We start from the raw sequence: 10,302 nt of genomic DNA on the forward strand, positions 1-10,302 counted from the left end.
ATGTTAACATACACAACCATTTGAGTTAGGTACTATGATCATCCCTAGTTTACAGATAAGAAAACCAAGGCACAGGGAGACAACATGATTGGCACATGGTCCACAGCTGATAAACTACAGAGTTGAGATTTAAAGCCAGGCATCTGTTCTCTTAACCACAATGTTCTTCTGCAGATGAGGACATTATAGACATTTTCATATTCTAGATAAGAAAACTGAAGCTTAAAGAGCTTAAGTAATTTGCCCACCCGAACAGACAAAGTAGAAGTTTTTTAATTAATTAATGAATTTATTTTTGAGACTAAGTCTTGATATGTTGCCCAGGCTAGTCTCAAACTTCTGGGCTCAAGGGATCCTCCCACTTTAGTCTCCTAAGTAGGTAGGACTCCAGGTGCCCACCACCGTGGCTGGCCCAAAGTAGAATTCTTAATTTCCATGCAATTGTTTCTCCACATCTCATACCAGGAAGGAGTTCCAGCTAAAAATTTGAGAGTTGCTCTTGAGTTTTCTCTTCACCTTACCTCCTACATCCAATCCATCACCCACTCCTGTTGATTTTACCTCCAAAACATGCATCGAATTTTCCACTTCTTTCCATGTTCACTGTTCTCTCTCATCTATTCCATCATTGCTGTAGTCTTTTAACCAACCTCTTCATTCCGCTCTTAAACACTTAGAAGCCATTTATCCTCTATCCTGCAGCCAGAATTATTGTTATTATATATATATTATTATTATATATTATATATTAATAATATATAAATATATTAATAATATAATTATATATTATATTATATTTATATTAATATATAATTATATATTATTATTATATTACAAAAGATTTTGTAACATAAATCTCCTCTGCTTAAAACTCTGCAATGGCTTGTCATTGTACTAAGAATCAAATCCAGGTTCTTTCCCCAACTTACAAAGCCCCTCCATATCTGGCCCCAGGCCTCTCTCAGACCACCTCAGTCTCCCTTTCACCACCTGCTCCAGCCCACAGCTTCTTTCTGCCTCCAACCCCTCAGCTCAGATCTGCCTTCATAGTCTTGTCATTACTGTCCCTGAAAGCTTTCCACAAACACTTCCTGGCTGTTTAATGCCATCTCATAGAGACTTTCCCTGACCACTTGTACAAGGAGAACCCTCAGCAACTCTCTCTCCCACCTTTCTTTTTCATTTCCTTCGTGGTAGTTATCACTGCCTAATATTTTTCTTGTTTATTTGCTTATTCCCTCCCCTATTAGAATGTTAACTCTATAATGACATAACACTTATGTCCCTCTTATTTTATGCCAGCCACTATTCTAACTCATATAATCTTCACAATATTAAAATTTTGCACTCTGAACATTCCCATGTTTCAGAGGATAAAGGTTAGGGACAGAAAGACAGAGTAGCTTGCCCATGGTCACACAGCTTATAAGCAGTGGACCTGGGCTACAAAACCAAACGGTCTGGCTGTGGAGTTTGTGCCCTTAATCCTTATGCTTCCCAGTTGTTGTGGGAGTGGGGATCTTCTTCGTGTTGTTCTTTGCCACATTTCTAGCACCTGTAAACTGTGTCTGGCAGAGAAGCTGCTGCTGTAAATATTTGTAGACTAAGCAAATGAATGTTGATAACTAGATTAAGGAGAAAACCTTCCTTTGAACCAGACTGATCTGACTCCAAACCCATAAGGGAATTGTGGAATTTCAAGTTTCAACTCAGAAATTCATTGAAGCTTGCCTTTTACTCTAAAGATGTTTACAGTGCTATGGGGAATGCATATGTAAATAACAATTATAGAGGATTAAATATTGTACTTACTACAACAGTCACTAATGTACATAACTCATGTGAGAAATTACTAAGAACAAGACATTCTCCTGGCAAGCCTGGAAATCTCTTGTGACTTGGAAGGCAAGCCACCAAGTAACTCAGTAATCCTGGTGGAGAGCAAAGTTCAGTCCTGTAGTAGTAGTAAGGCTGTTTTTAAGCATTTTATGACAGTTCCTTAAAGGATTAGTGGAGAAAAATTGCATTTAGTATTTTGAAGATCATTTCCTTACTACTCTTGAAGATCATTTCCTTGAGTACATATTCCGTTGGCACCTATGAGATCATTTCCCTGAGCACGCAGCCCCTGCATGTCTTTGCTTAGTAATCTTTCCGCCTATTATGTATCTTCTCAATAAAAGGACTCTGCAAGAAGTGCTCAGTGCTATCCTGCACCTATGGTTAGCCTCATCTCTTGCAGTGTGTACTGTCGATCCGTGTCTCGCGTGATCATTTATGAGGTCACGACAAACTGTAAACAAGGCAGAAAAACTTCCGGGCCATGAGGAAGGGTACCATGAAGTTCTAGACTTCCTTAACCAGGAGGTCAAGAAAGGATCTGAGGGTGGTGCCCGCAACTCAGTGGGTAGGGTACTGGCCACATACACCGAGCCTGGCAGGTTCGAACCCAGCCTGGCCCAGCTAAAATCAACCATGACAACTGCAACAAAAAAATAGACAGGCATTGTGGTGGGCACCTGTTGTCCCAGCTTCTTGGGGGGCTGAGGCAAGAGAATCACTTAAGTCCAAGAGTTTGAGGTTGCTGTGAGCTGTAACACTATGGCACTCTAACAAGGGCAACAGAACCAACATAGTGAGATTCTGTCTCAAAAAAAAAAAAAAAAAAGGATCTGAGATAAAAACATTCGCACTGAGTTTAGAAAAATTTGGACAAATACAGATAAGAAAGAGAGGCACAACTGAGTTGTCTCCTAGTATCGGTTTCCTTGTCTTCCTTAATAATCATATCCCAGAATTTTAGCTATGCAACTGACCACCCAGAATAAGGGTTCCCTTGCAGCCTGGGATGACACATGACCAAGTTCTGCATAAAAGGATATAAAAACGCAGAGTGTACAACTTCCATGTGGGGTTCTTAAGTGGAAGGAGGAGCGTGCTCCCTCCTTTCTTTGTCTCCCTCCTGCTGGCTGGGGTGTGAACCCAGTGAGTAAAGCAGGAACAGCTATCTCTGACCTAAGGAAGAAGCCACACATTGAGAAAGGTGGGCAGCAATGTCTCTGGGTCCCTGGTGAACCCGAAGACACCAAGTGAGGACTGCTAACATCTTTCTAAGCTGCATAAGTGTCCTAGGCTAGGTTTCCAGAAGCAGTTCTAAGAGGAGGCTTCTGGGCAAGTGATTAGTTAAACAAATGCTCCCAGGATAAACCAGTCAGGGAGTGTGGGAAGCACAACAGGGGAAGGAGAAGGACAAGCAAGGGTATGCTCTCAGCAAAGTCCCAGCCCCAGCCTGATCCCCAAGGGCAGCTCTGGAGTGTGAATTACACATCAGAGTTTGCCCTTGTAAAAAGAAAATCAAAACCTTAGGGCCACCTCTCCAGAACTCCTCATGCAAAAGAGAAGATGAAGGCCTCAGGCACCAGTGGAGAGCTGGCCCCACAGACTATTCATTAAGTGAGTTCTTTGCTGATCTTCAGTAAACAAGGATATGCAAATTGTAACTATATCCCGGTACCTAATACTAAAGCTTTTTTGATTCCACACTAATAATGAATTACAGGTTTATCTTCACAGGTAACAAAACTAAGGACACAGAATTGGACATTCTTCCATCTACACAGGGACATCCACATAGTCGATGCTTCCTCCAGTCCCTTTTTCCCTTCACATTCAACTTGTATCTTGTAAAATGTAGGCTTCCTGGGCCTCACAAAAATGTACGCACTTTGCCTCATCAGCTCCCCTTTTGTGCTTCTGTCTGTATGCCTTTACAATGCTAAAGGATCCAACTTGACCTTTGGAAAAAACAGCCATGCTTGTCTGTGGTTTGTGATTTCCCAAGCACTTTCTCAACTTTGACTTAATAAACCTCCACTGACTGAGATTTTTGCCTCAATCACTTAGTTAGGTGGACACCCTGATTCCAGACAGAGAACTGGACTTTCATACTTTCTCACCAGCTCAGCTAACAGTAGCCTAGGCTATCTGTGGGCATAGAAGCTGTGGGAGAAGATGAGCAGGTCACAGAGGGCTCTGGTGAAAATGCAACAGGTATATTCCACTGGGTTTTCTGCCACTCAGAACAGAATCTAATTCTAACAACTACCAAAGGCGTTCCTTGAAGAGGGGGGCTATAAAGAAAGTACACAGAACCTGGGAGAACAAAAGGATATAAGAAAGTAAGTACAAGAAAGAAAGTGTGAGGGTGAAAGGAAACTTCCCCATTAGCCTGGAAGGTTCACTGAAAGATCAACTCACACTAAAGCAGACTGATCAGAGGAAGAGGTTTATTTACTCTGTGTACACACCAGAGTGAATACTCAATATCCCAATGGGGTTCAGAATCTTTTAGAGGGGAAGAAGAGGTGAGGAATATAGGTGATTATGTTTAGGAACAATAAATGGTTATGAGGGAGGATAAATAGACACTTGGGAGAGTAAATGGATAGGGGGGAACATAGTGACTTGTAAATTATTCTCTTTGCAAATTGACCTAAGAGGCAGGTATTATATTTAAAATGATTCAGGCCTGATTCTTTCCTATAATATATTGAGATAACAGGAAAGGGAAGGGATTGTTCTTTTGATGGATCTGGGTTTTCTTGTCAAGATAGAGAGAAAGCCCCTTCCGAGGTCTGTTGATCACTAAGGGCCTTTAATTCAAAATACTCTTTCTATTAAGGAGTCATATTTGGGTGTAAAATTTCCTGAGTTCCTTCAAAAGAAATGGGAAATAAGATTTGAAAACCGAATTGTAGTCATTAGGATTATATGTAGTTATTAGGATTAAAAGCTCAGGAACTTTTACCCCAAAATATGACTCCTTAGTATAAAGAATATTTTAAATTAAAGGCTCTTAGAGCTTAACAGGCCCGTGGAAGAGGCTTGCCCTCTATCTGCATAAACCAAAACAACAATGGGCTTTCCTTCCTCTCCCTGTTTTGTCAATATACTAATTGCAAGAAAGGAGATCAAGAATGCAACCAGACGTGGCCCAAATCATTTAAATATAATACCTGTCCTTCAGGTTAATTTAATTTTGAAAGAGAATCATTTACAAATTAATCTCTTTACCCCATCCATTTGTCCTCCCTAGCACCATTTGTCACCTCTAAACAGAATTACCTGAATTCCTCATTTCCCCTCCCCTCCAAAGAGACAAGTATAAAAACATCTGAACTTCACTGGGATATTGAGTAATCATTCTGTTGGGCTATAAACTAGTGGACCAGGTTTTGAGAAAGATGTCTCCAAAGATTAGGACTGGAAGAAGTTTGTTTTACTTTTCCCAAGAGGTGAAAGGGCCAACACAAGGAAGAAGAGGGAGATTGTGTTGGCAGAGAGAATCTGGCTTATTTAGAAGTTGTAAAGGAAGTGGAGAAGACTTATGGCTGTGGCCAAATTAACAGGGGACTGTAAACAGCTGCATTCCTTCTGTTCTTGCTTCCTGGTGGCAGGAAGATAACAGAAAGTGCAAGGGTGCCAAAGTTTAATCAGAGCTGGCACCCTGACTTTTCATGGAGGCAGGATTATGGCAGGAGATGTTGAGGCTATAACTCATTCTCCTGCTGTTTACTCAGGAACTCTGTAAAAGCAAATTCTCAAAAAACAATTTTTTTTTTTTTTTTGAGACAGAGTCTTACTATGTCACCCCGATAGAGTGCTGTGGCATCATAGCTCACAGCAACCTCAAACTCTTGGGCTTAAGCCCAGCCTCCCAAGTAGTCAAAAAACAATTTTAAAGAGAAAAATGCATGTCTCTTTTTGGTCTGGTCAGCTTGTTTTCAGAAGTTGCACAAAACAAATCTCCTGCAGGATGCCTTTTTTGCAGGAGAACTCAGGATGGATCTTTAACTGTTACAAGGAAATAATAAGATTAGGTATTTTCCTATTACTTGTGCAAGGCCATTCCTTTCATACTCTGTGATTCTCCCTGTGCTCACGGTAACTTAACCTTTCTCTTATTAATCTAACTTAATTGTGAGTTGATCTTTCAGCAAATTTTCAGGGAAAGGGAAAGTTTCCCTTCATCCCTACAATGGAAAGCTTTAAATGTCTGGCTAATCCATAGACAGAGGGGAGCCAGGAGAGCTTTTTCAACCTGATAGTTCAGAAGATGAATCTGGCTACTATGTGTGGGATGAGTTGAAACGAAACTTATGTGAGTAACACACTTTAAAAGACCGTATCTATAATCTAGGCAAGAGGTAATGGTAGCATAAGCCTACGTGGTGACACTGGGAAGGGAAAGCAAAGAACAGTTGCAAAATCTTGCAGAGAAAGATCTGGTATTTCTAAGTGCTTTGATGTGGGAGGCAGGAGACAGGATCCAGACATGAAGCCACAGAAATGGGCCACAGAGAAGGAACAAGCTTGAAGGGAAATATGAATTCCACCTATTAGACATAGTGGTTTTGAGATAGAGAAGACTTAAATGGAGTTGCCAAACAGACAGTACGAAACCTAAGACTGAGAAGGAATCTGGCATGGAGCTATGGATTTGAATGTTGTCTGCAGAGGTGTGATTACTGAAGCCACACATGTGGACAGCGGGATCACTAAGGGACAGAGTGCAGATAGAAAAGGAAAAGGCCAAGGTGAGATGTGTGGAAATTGTGCTGGCATTTGCCTGTTGTTTCTCAGTGCCACAGCTAGCCTGCTCTGTGGCACAGGGGCTGGAGGTCTGCAAAGGCCTCTCCCAGCCTCACCCTTGCCAGCTGGCTACCTATTCAGCCCTACTACTGAGAGGCACTGGGACACAGTTGGGAAAATGTCAGGTGACAGAAGGGACTTCCTTCCTGTTTCTAGCTCCTGTCAGTGTCCCTCCAGGAGGGCTGTGGCCCAGGAGCCAGCAAAGTTTTTCTGTAAAAAGCTGGATATGAAATAGTGTAGGCTTTGAGGCCATATGGTCTCTCTGTCACTGGAGCATGAGAGCAGCCACAAACAGCATGATTGTGCTGCAATAAAATTGTACTGGTGCACACAGGAATTTGAGTGATTTATAATTTTTATAAAACCTGAGCTATTTCTTCCTTTTCAATTTTGTAGCCACTTAAAAAATGCAGAAAACATTCTCAGCTCACAGACCATGGAAAAACAGATGACAGCCAGATCTGGGCCATGGGCTGCAATCTGCCCTGTGCTGGTCACCTCACTCTCAGGCACTCCCAGAAGCCACTGAACTGCACGTCCCAAAGACACCGGCACTCCAGAGGCCCATACACTGTCACGTGCAGCCCCATTCAGTGGTCTGGGCAGGGCAGTGCCAGCTACTCCTCCAAGCCTGGAGGCTCTGGTGGTACTTCCTCTCCTCTTCTGCTCCCCCAGCTCTGGGGGACAGCTGCTTCCCACAGTTACCATATCAGGTCCCTGCATCTGTTTGCTCTTCTGACCCTCCAACACGGCGGTAACCAAGTCTCTGTATACATTCCCTCCATCTGAAATCCCTTGCATGGAATCATTGTCCTGCCTAGACCCAGAATGACACAGAAATCCTTCCATGTTAGGGGTGGGAAGAAGAAAGGAAGCTAAAAAGGAGAAGTCGGAGAAAGAAAGGGAAAATTAGGACTGTCCTGACCCTGAAGGGGAGAAAGACTCAGGAAGAAGTATGTGGTAAGTGGCAACTGCTGCTGCTGAGAGGTGAGAAGGATGCCTGAGGAGAGAGTGATGATTTAGGGAACCTCCTCAGGGGGTGGTGGGCGCCCAGGAGTGGGCTGGAGGCACACACATACTCCTCCTGTGAGAGTTTGTGAGGGGCAGGTTCTGATGTGGTGCCTGGGCCCCTCATCCATGCAGTAAGGCAGAGTGGAGACGGGACTGCCTAGGTTCAGGACTGTCAATCCTCCCCCTTGGCAAACATGTGGGCCCATGGAGTAGCCAACTTTCTTCTTCCCAGGAACCCTCCCCACACTGTGCACACCCAAGCCCTGTCTCTGACGACAGACCACACCTGGGTTCTGGCCCAGGGTCCCTGCTCCTATAGATATCCTCATAATGGACTCTGCCTTTCTGGGTTGGAAGCACAGGTGAACCACCCAGCCATCTCAGCCCTTGCAGAGGGCTGACCAGACTCTGACGGCCAAGGATACCCCTGCAAGAGCTGCTTGGAGATGCAGAGGACTATGAGCATTTTAAAAGTCTTCATGTCTTATTAATCCATGCAGTAAATATTTATTCATCACCTCTTTTTTGTGTGTGCAATTAAAATGGCTTTTATTCCACCTGGGTACAGGTTGGGTGAGATCTCCAACTGAGAAGAAATCCACTATTCATCACCTCTTATGTACCAGACAGTACTCTAGGTGCTGGTCATATAGCAGCAAGTAAAAAAAGAAAAAAAGTATGCCTGCAAGGAGCTTACATTCTTGTAGGAGAGACGGGTAATAAACAAGTAGACATAAAATGGCAGGTGATGAGAAGTGCTCTTAGAAAAGTGCAGCAAAGTGAGGGGGACAGGGAATGCAGGATGAGTGGTTGTTTCGTGTAGGCCAAATCAGGATGGCCTCCCTGAAGAGGCAACAAATGAGCAGAGACCTGAAGGAAGTGAAGGAGTCGAGAAAGTTCCAGGCAATGGAAAAAACCAATGCCAAGCCAGGAGGTAGGAGGATGTTTGGCATAGTTCAAGGACCAGCAGGGAGGCCAATATAGCTGGAATGTGCAGAACTGAAGGAGGGGATAGGAATTAAGGCAGAGAGGGGCAGGCTCTAAGGCCATGATGAGGACTTCAACTATTACTCTAAGGCGAGGGCTTGAGCAGAGAAGTGACAAATTTGAACTTCACCAGATGAGGTTTACATCCTGCCCTGCAAGATGACCCCTTCATTCTTAACAGAACTATGTTGCTTTTCTAAAAATAGGGATAGAAAGTTAAATCCCTCAACTTTAGGCTGGTGATCCACTGGCTGAGTGTAAGAATAATAGAAGAACTTTTCACAAGATGGCACCGAAAGCAAAGAAGGAAGCGCCTGCCCCTCCCAAAGCCAAAGCCAAAGCAAAGGCATTGAAGGCCAAGAAGGCAGTGCTAAAAGGCATCCACAGCCACAAAAAAAAATAAAGAAGAAGAAGAAGATCTGTATATCACCCACCTTCCCACAGCCAAAGACTCTGAGGCTCCGGAGGCAACCCAAATATCCTCAGAAGAGTGCCCCCAGGAGAAATAAGCTTGACCACTATGACATCATCAAGTTTCCCCTGAACATAGTTCTGTTAAGAATGAAGGGGTCATCTTGCAGGCTCTTTTCCCCAGGGCAGTCACAGTAAACCTCATCTGGTGAAGTTCAAATTTGTCACTTCTCTGCTCAAGCCCTCGCCTTAGAGTAATAGTTGAAGTCCTCATCATGGCCTTAGAGCCTGCCCCTCTCTGCCTTAATTCCTATCCCCTGAGTCTGCCATGAAGAAGATAGAAGACAACACACTTGCGTTCATTGTGGATGTCAAAGCCAACAAGCACCAGATCAAATAGGCTGTGAAGAAGCTCTATGACACCGATGTGGCCAAGGTCAACACCCTGATCAAGCCTGATGGCGAGAAAAAGGCATATGTTTGACTGGCTCCTGATTATGATGCTTTGAATGTTGCCAACAAAATTGGGATCATCTAAACCAAGTCCAGCTGGCTAATTCTAAATATATAACTTTTCACCATTAAAAAGAAAAAAAGAATAATAGAAGAAAAGCTGTGGGTCAGAGTTGGCCACAGCCTCAGCATGCATTAACAGTTACAAGCCATGGGGAAACCCCCAAAACCAGACAATCCTGGAATATGTTGATACATGAATCACCTCTGACCCGCAAAGATGGGGACATAGATGGGCTCCCTGCCACACCTTCTGTTTGCAGGGCTACCCAGCCTTCCTTCAACCTCGGCAGTGCCTAGGCCTGCTTCCCTCCACATGTGCCTCCTCCCATATAAGGAAAATTATCTTCTGGCTGGGCCTTTCATGCTATAATTTGTTCAGCAACTACCATTATAAAATTTAATGAGAAGTGCCTTGTAAGAGTCTCTGATAAGTGCCTGAAGCTCAAACCCTTTGCTAATGGCACTGAGAAAACTGTATCTGCTATTTACACAAACATGTATTAACTCCTTCTGGTCTATCCTCTAACTGTGGGATTTTCTTTACCTCTCACAATTGCATTCTTGGTGAATTTCCCTTTTTATGAAACTCTATGGAATAGATGCCCTGTCAGACAAAGGTCTTCTCCATAGTCAAGAGTCTCTGGATTCAGTTTGGGTCAGACAGATAACCTAGCCTCTGCAGCCAAGTGAAGACCATCAGCAGTAGGGGTGACAGGATGGTGCAGA

At 43.5% G+C, this 10,302-nt stretch overlaps 1 pseudogene; it reads left to right on the plus strand.

Moving 5' to 3' along the window:
- The first annotated feature begins 8,935 nt into the window (after positions 1-8,935).
- On the plus strand, positions 8,936-9,598 carry LOC128588413 (60S ribosomal protein L23a-like; annotated as a pseudogene).
- The last annotated feature ends 704 nt before the right edge of the window (positions 9,599-10,302 follow it).

Source organism: Nycticebus coucang, chromosome 6, assembly GCF_027406575.1.
Source record: "Nycticebus coucang isolate mNycCou1 chromosome 6, mNycCou1.pri, whole genome shotgun sequence".
Taxonomy (NCBI): Eukaryota; Metazoa; Chordata; class Mammalia; order Primates; family Lorisidae; genus Nycticebus; species Nycticebus coucang.